This window comes from Aythya ferina (assembly GCF_964211825.1).
Source record: "Aythya ferina genome assembly, chromosome: Z".
Taxonomy (NCBI): domain Eukaryota; kingdom Metazoa; phylum Chordata; class Aves; order Anseriformes; family Anatidae; genus Aythya; species Aythya ferina.
Genome location: NC_140299.1, coordinates 22,351,009 through 22,359,895, shown reverse-complemented (window position 1 = coordinate 22,359,895; position 8,887 = coordinate 22,351,009).

Genomic DNA, 8,887 nt, shown 5'->3' with positions numbered 1-8,887 from the left:
TTTTCTCCAGGCTGAACAAGCCCAGCTCCCTCAGCCGCTCCTCGTAGGACTTGTTCTCCAGGCCCCTCACCAGCTTCGTTGCCCTTCTCTGCACCCGCTCAAGCACCTCCATGTCCTTCTTGTAGCGAGGGGCCCAAAACTGAACACAGTACTCGAGGTGTGGCCTCACCAGAGCTGAGTACAGGGGGACGATCACCTCCCTAGCCCTGCTGGTCACACTGTTTCTGATACAAGCCAGGATGCCGTTGGCCTTCTTGGCCACCTGAGCACACTGCTGGCTCATATTCAGCCGACTATCCACCATCACTCCCAGGTCCTTCTCTGCCTGGCAGCTCTCCAACCACTCATCTCCCAGCCTGTAGCTCTGCTTGGGGTTATTGCGCCCCAGGTGCAGGACCCGGCACTTGGCCTTGTTGAACTTCATGCAGTTGACCTCAGCCCATCGGTGCAGCCTATCCAGATCCTCCTGCAGAGCTTTCCTACCCTCAAGCAGATCGACACACGCACCTAACTTGGTGTCATCTGCAAACTTACTGAGGGTGCACTCAATGCCCTCGTCCAGATCATCGATGAAGATATAAAATGATATAAAATACTGGAAAGAACTAGATTCTTCTGCCTGTATTATAAATGTAAATAAGCTTGGCATAGTTGGGTCAGATTTATTTTTTTTCTCTCTCCTTTCCAGATGTCTCGAATATTTTTCTGTGACATTCATTTTCAGGGAGAACTTGATTTCTCTGTGTTATAAGACAGCAGATTACACTCTATTAAAACATCCTCGTTTCTGTTTCCCCTCAAGATCATCTTAAAAAATGTCTTTGTAGTCTGTATGGCAGTGAGAGATATGATAGTTAAATATGCCATTTGCCCTCTCATCCTTCTGAATCATTATTTGCATTTTCATACTTACTGTATTATGTTGCTGAGACTATTTCAGTTCATAGGGACAAATGAGACCAACCTATGCTCCATTGGTTGAAATAATTCTAGTGCTTAGAGTGAAATTTTTTTTTGGTTTGTATATCCTGTAAATGTAAGAGTGAGTATAGTGTAACTGTAATGGCAATATTTTTCAAGAAATGACTATACATATACTGACTTTTATTCTCCTCCATTCCAGTGAAACAGTACCTGTTACCATCAGTACCTGTTACCAACAGTACCTGTTTAACATCATAGATGCTATTCACATAGTGAATCTGAAAAAAAAAAGGGAAATATACTAGTTTGCTTGTGAATCCATACCTCTCACTGCTTGCCAAGAATGTAGAGGCACTCAGTACAAGCAGGTGAAAGAAATATCCTTTGAGTGTAATGTTCTATTAACATGTTTGACTCAAAAATTATTTCTGAAGAAGAGCATATGCTATTTCAGAGCCAATTATTCTGCTGCAAATAGCTGCTGCAAAAACGTGATCTTTCAGGCCATGTTCAATACAAAGAGCTCCAGCTTTTAATGCTTTTTTTACTGTCAAAGTGAAGCTGCCAAAATTAAAGGGCTGTTCTCTAACTGTTCCCTTTTACTACTATGAGCTAATAATAAAGTGGAGCAAGCATAGAACTTAAAGAACCTTATGAATATTAGACTGAATTTTCAAGTTCATGACTCGTATTGACGGGGGAATCTGAATGTCCTACCTTGCTATGTTCTGTAGCCAATGCATTTGAAAAACTAAAAATAGGGACTGTTGTAGAAGCTCTTTTCATCAGAAATTCTTTTCTTTTCCATGGAAGACAAGAATGGTAGATTTTCCCTCTAACTTCACCATACCTCAAAATTCCTTGATATAAATTCAGAGTGGTAATTCATAAAAACACATCATTTTATATTTTATTTTATTTTATTTTATTTTATTTTATTTTATTTTATTTTATTTTATTTTATTTTATTTTATTTTATTTTATTTTATTTTATTTTATTTTATTTTATTTTATTTTATTTTATTTTATTTTATTATTTCTTTTTTTCTGATGTATTGAGGCTTAAGAACAGGTTTTTTTGTTTGTTTGTTTTTGAGAAGACTCCATCTTGTGTGTAGTCTGCACTCCTGTCTGTACATTTGAAATGATTAAGCTAGGGTCTTTGTTCTTTTTTAGCTGTTTTATAAGTAGAAAGTTCTTTTCAACCTATTTATATTTAAAGAGCCGTAAAGGATAGGTTTGAATTTAAATTAGATTTGAAGGGGGAAAGGGACAAAACCAGCCCTACCAGTGATAAGCTATGGGACTGCACACTAATAATTGAGGGACTGCATGCCAGTAAGACCCTTCAGCTTGCCCCATGAGGGGCTGTGTTCAATGAAACACACCTGAAATGTTTCTATGCAGACTCATGCAGCATGAGAAACAAGCAAAGGGAGCTAGAAACCTGGGCCAAGTCCCAGAGCTATGGCATCATCAGCCTAGGCGAAGCCTGGTGGGAAGAGGCCTGTGACTGGTGCGTTGCAATGGATGGTTACAGGCAGGGCAGGCAGCGCAGTGTAATGGGGGCACTGGACTGTATGGAGCTTGCAGTCAGCGACAATGTGGTTGAGAGCCTTTGGGCACATGCAAATAGAGGGGATGTTGTTGTGGGAGTCTACAATAGACCACCTGGCCATGATGATGACACTGATTCTTTAAAGAACTGAGAGACGCTTCTAGATCAGCTGCTCTTGTCCTTAAGGGGGACTTCAACCTGCTAGATGTCAGCTGGGAATATCACACAGTTGAGACAAGTCCACGAGATTCCTGCTGCACCTTGATGATAACTTCTTGGTATAGATACTAAGAGAGCTGACTAGGAAGGGTGCCTTCCTGGACCTGTTGCTTGTAAACAGGCCGGGGCTTGTGGGTGAAGTGGCGACAGGTGGCCGCCTTGGCCATCGTGACCATGAGATAGTTGAATTCAAAACCATCAGTGACAAAAGGAAAACTGACACCAAAGCTTCAACCCTGGATTTAGGGAGAGCAGACTTCAGACTGCTCAGGGAACTAGTTAGTAAGGTCCCCTGGGAAACTGCTATTGAAGACACTGGAGTCCATCAGTGCTGGTCAGGTTTTAAGCACCACCTCCTAAGACCAACAGGCAATTCCGAAGTGTTGGAAGTCAAGCTGGAGGGGCAGAAGGCTGTCTAGTCCGAGCAGGGATCTCCTTCAAGAGCTTAGGCAGAAGAAGAAAGTGTATGTTTGCTGGAAGCAAGGTTGGATGACAGGGATGCTGCTCAGCTTTATAGGGAGAGAATCCGGGAGGCCAAAGCTTAGTTGGAGTTGAAGCTGGCCAGCTTTGTGGGGAACAACAAAAAAAGCTTTTTTAGGTATGTTAATGGGAAAAGGAGAAACAGAGCAAACATATACTTGATGAGGATGATACTTGAGGAGGACAGTCACCTAACAATCAAGGACATAGACAAAGCAGAAATGTTTAATGCATTTATTGCCTCTGTCTTCAACACCAGTGAGGGGTTCTGGGACTCCCAGAGCCCTGAGTTGGATGGTGACTGCAGGAACAATAAACTCCCAGTCAACCCCGAACTTGTGCGGGATTTGCTGCTCCATCTGGGTGCATATAAATCCATGTGACCTGATGGGATTCGTCCCAGAATACTCAAAGAGCTGGCTGATGTCATTGTGGGACTTCTCTCAATTATTTTTCAACAGTCTTGGGAATATGGAGAGGTCCCAGTTGATTGGAAGCTGGCAAATGTGGTCGAATTTTCAAGAAAAGCAAGAAAGAAGATCCTGGCAATTACAGGCCTGTCAGTCTCACTTCAGTGCCTGGTAAACTTATGGAGATTATTCTGGGAGTTACTGAAAAACACCTAAAGGACAATGCAGACATTGGTGAGATTCAACATGGGTTCACAAGGGTAAGGTCTTATCTAAAAAGCTTAATTTCCTTCCACAATAAGATCACTCACCTAATTGACCAAAGGAAGACAGTTGATGTTTCTTTCTGGATTTCAGTAAAGCTTTTTATATTGTCTCTCAGTATCCTTCTGGACAAAATGACCAGAACACAGTTAGATAAAAGCATAATAAGATGGGTGAACAATTGTGTGATGGGTTGGGCCCAAAGGGCTCTTGTAAATGGTGTTTTATCAGGATTGCAACCTGTCACTAGTGAGGTTCCGTGGGGCTCTCTTTTAGGACCTCTTCAGTGGTATCGAATATGAAACTGAAGATATGGAGTGACTGAAGTCATCGATTGTTCAGCCTGGACAAGAGGAGACTGAGCGGAGGCCTCATGGTGGCCTGCAGCTTCCTCACAAGGGGTATCAGAGAGGCAGGCGCTGAGCTCTGCTCTCTGGTGACCAGTGATAGGAAAAGATGGGAACAGCAAGGAGCTGAGACAAGGGAGTTTGGAGCAAAACATTTTTCGCCAGCAAGTGATTTTTTTTTTTTGAGTGGTCTTTTGTGGACCCAGCAGTTGGACTTGATGATCCTTGTGGGTCCCTTCCAACTCAGATATCCTATCATTCTATGATCTCTTTTCAACGTTTGTGCTAGCTGTATAAGGTGACGAGCCTCTGGTGACATTTGGTAGATATTTCTGGTTGGTCTAATGCTCTACACCAGGAGAAGAAACACAGAGATGTGTTCTCATTTTTCCCTTTACATCCTCTGTGCTACACATACTTCAGCAGGACATCTTATATGTAGCCAGTCTGATCAGCTCATGTTTTGTTACAGTGAAAGACGTAAGCAAGACTCTACATCTCGTACTAAGAAAGCACATGTAGGAGTCCCCTCATCTTCTAACAGCCCAATTTGTCTGTCATAATTTAAGTAACGACAGACACACACAAATCCGCCAGAATGAGGCAGAGTCTGGAGCTATCCATTCTGTCTGAGGCTAGTTTTTATGTTGCCAGAACATAACTCTGTCTCCTGTAAACTTGAGGTCCTCTAGACAAAAGCAGACATTGGTGTGCAGTTTTTTTAACCATTAGAGTTCAGTCACCTTTTTATTGCAGGAAGGAGACAGTAAGGGAACAACTTCTCCCCAGACCTGCTCATGATGCAAGCCAGCAGGGAAAACTACATAAGGTGACATTGTAGACAGCATAACAGCATAGGTATGGTGAATATTTGGCAGAAATAAACCACTTTCATTTTTATTTGTGTGGTTTTTTTTTTCTTCCCTTTTTTCACCCCCCCCCCTTTTTTTTTTTTTTTTCCTTTTTTTTTTTTTTTTCTTTTTTTTTTCAGTACACTCCAAAGCAGAAAGGGCACGTTGTACTAGCTGTTGGCTTCACCATCAGGATTCCTGAGGCAAGGCTTTAAGCTGTGCTTTAAGATCTTGCTGTTAACAGATGTGGCCTAGAAGGACAATTATCTTCCTGAAATACAGCTGGTCTGGAAACAAGAACTTCAGGTTTACAGCAAAATGTCTGCATGCAGGTGTAGGACCTTTTTTCTCCCCTTTATTTACATTTAGGACTATTAAATTCCCTTTAATGAAATGAGAGGCCATATTGTACTGAAGGTAGGCAGGACTGGAAGGTCTGTTTGTCTCATAAACTTTGTCTGAGTTACTGTTTGTTGACACGGACCTGTGTTAGTAGCAAAGTAAATGTATGGAAATTTCAATTTAGCTGAGAAGTGTATTAAATGAACATTGTGAAATACTGTGCAAAGATGATTAGCCCTCAAGACTAGTATCACTTCAAACAATCCTTGCAATTATTGTTAGAAACTAGATATTTCTGGGAAATAAATATTTTAAAATATTTTTATCACATGAAAATGATAAAACCTGCTGTAATTGATTTATTTGTAGCATTTCTCTCTGGTGTTCCCTAATGATGAATTCTACTTGCAAAAGATTCTATGCCCAACCTCTGTGGCCTAGTGCACAAGTAGTCCAAATATCTTCATTAAACATCCAGGGACTGGCATTTCTAAATTGTCCTCCATCAACTTAAGGTGGACCCATGTCTCCAGGGTAATAGTTCTGTGCAGACTTTGATCTTGACCTGGAGAAGCTACTGACACGTGAAGTCTTCCTAAAAGGAGCAAAAGACTATGAAACTTACCTTTTCAGTGTAGAAAAATCTTGAATGTAGACTGTTCTTGTGGCATGGCAAACTGTTTTTCCAATGCCAATGTTGGGCTGGGAAGAAGACTTTAGTGTGAGGCTTAGTACCAGCTGTGCAACTGGGAAGTGGCACAGTATGATGCAGCGCTGATTTGGGCTGGTAGCATTAGAATAACAGCACACAATTAAGGAGAATGTGGCTCGGTATGCTCATGAGACATCTTTATAAAACAGCAGAGATGAAATTGGTTGAACAAGATCTAGATTCTTGGGTTCCATGACTGGCTGAAAACATCTCTACCAGTTTTGTAGGTTTTTGTTGTTACCTGGGCAATGAAACAAGCTGTCAGTCCTTTGAAGGACTCTTCCAGCTGAACTGTTCAATTCCATTCCATTCCATTCCATTCCATTCCATTCCATTCCATTCCATTCCATTCCATTCCATTCCATTCCATTCCATTCCATTCCATGAAGTTATGAGTAAAGAGATCCCATTTCAGGTCTTCTGATGCTTTTGGAACTAGCTAATCCAGCCACCTTAAGTGATTTTAGGACACCTGAAGTGCTTAACATGTATGCATTATTACTTGCCCTGTCACATTCTAGAAGGTAATAAAAAGCGAACAAGTAGATGTCTATTCTTCTGTTGCACTCAATTTATCCTTTTATTCTGTACATCTGGTGTTATATAACGATGGTGTCTAGCAAGTTTGCAAGTGGAGAAAGGGAGGTATTGATAACACAACTTGTGTATATATATAACAGCCATGACTGAAAAGACACACGATGTGGATGATGGAGGATCCTTTGGGATCACAGAGATCCAAAACACTATAACATTTTCTATGAGAAATCCTTATTATCAGCTAATATACTAATGTATAGTAATTTTCAATACACATTTCACCTATCAAGAAGATGTCAGCATAGTTAATTTGTTCTTCTTCTGATGGACTGTATTAAATGTCAGCCTGCTAGAGATGATCTGAGAAATTAGCTTAAGTGACTAGAAACAAGTCTGCTTTTCAGAGGAAAGCTTACTGAGGAACTGCCATGGTAGACTACATACCTGGTTTGTCTATTTTGCTCCAAATAGTCTGTAGCACCTATGTTGGTTTTTGCCTGCAGCAGATTATGGTGATGAGCTAGGAGTGCTTTGCTTGTAGGCTTCTCAAACTAGTTTCAAAGGTTACAAATATCATCAATGAAAGCAAAAATACATGGGAAAGAATAACTACAAATCCCTATTGTCTTGTTGAACTGAAACAGATTCAGTTTCAGTTTGATTTTGCCATTCATAATCACAAGAAAACTGAAGGATTTAATCTTTACCCTTACATATGGGTTTGGTACAGAGCAAAATGCAAACTGCCAGGAAAGTTGGTCCCATCTCTTATTTAACAAAACTGAAACTAAAACCCATTGCCTTTCCAAAAGGCTTTTCTCTTTTGCATCCAGATAGCCAGTCTCAGTGGTTGTTAGCTTACTTCTGCAAGCCTGGGCTTAATGCAGTAAATGACCTTTACACCTGAAGCAATATTAATTCAGGCACAGGAAAGACTGCTGCTTGGGTAAGCATCCTTGCACTGTGTCTGGCCTTTGTGTTCTTCTAGAACAAAGTGTAACACAGTAATGCTTAAAATTAGCTTTAACGGATAACACATTTGGTTTCAACTGTACCATTAATAATATAAGGTAAAGTACCTCTAGAAAAAAAGTATACTGATTTTCAATACACACTTCACCTACCTAGAAGATGTCGGCATTAAGTTACTTCATTGTTCTTGTGATGTTATCACAGTCCTGCATCTGCAAGGACTAGCCTTTCAGACCTCTTCCTACTCTAAACCCTCAGTTAAACTTTTAAAACCCTGTGCTTGCATAGCGTTTAAGAATGTGAATCATCAAATACAGTACAATCAGACCTGCCACAGGAGTTGGCAAAAAAACTACCATTCAGCTAAACGGGTTGTTAGTCAACTTGTCTGTTCATTGCCTCACACATCCTACTTCAGCTTACAGGAATATTATTTAATTAGAACATTTTCCTATTACAGGAGCAGTTGCTATCTCCTGGAACTGGCACTCAAGTTTCTTTCTGGATCTAGACCTCACTTTCCCTGTCCTGACCTCCTCTGCCAACATGCATGCTTATATACACATATCCTCCCTCTCTTCCCCCATCCCATCAGAGTGGGGATCTGATATACTAATTTCCTCTAACAATTATTTTAAAACTTGCATTTTTTCTACAAGCAAAGCAATGAATCGAGATAGCATGGCATGTGACATACATGTACATGTATGATATTCCTGGAAGATGGTGAAAGCCTGGTAGAAAATTACTTAACAATTAAATAGCTTTGACTTTGTAGGTTGTAAATGGCAGTGTTTAAGAATGTAACCCCTCTTGACTTCTTTACACCATGGTACAGTATAATTCACTCAGCCTAAGAAGAGGATAATGACAGCTTTATAAAGGATATCATGTCACACCTCCAACTTTTCTTTTTATCTCACAGATTACACTGCACATTAAAGCAATAGTGTGCATTAATCTAACCTCTGACATTTGGGCCATATTAACCCACCAATGCAGGTTTATGTACCTCACACCTCAGACCCTATCAAGAAATTTGGCAGTGGCAGCTTGATAAAGACACCATACCTTACTGAATGTGTTCTAAAAACAACATCAGCAAAACACTCTTTTGGTCACACTTTTTAATGACCTTGCTCACTTTGTGTCCCTCTTCTTTAGCTATTGCCCATATGGTCTCTCTCCAAGCTTACTGTGGCATCAGAAAATTCTGTAAAGAAGTAGCAGTGGAAATCCTTATTTTCTGCAAAAGGTATTAGCACCCA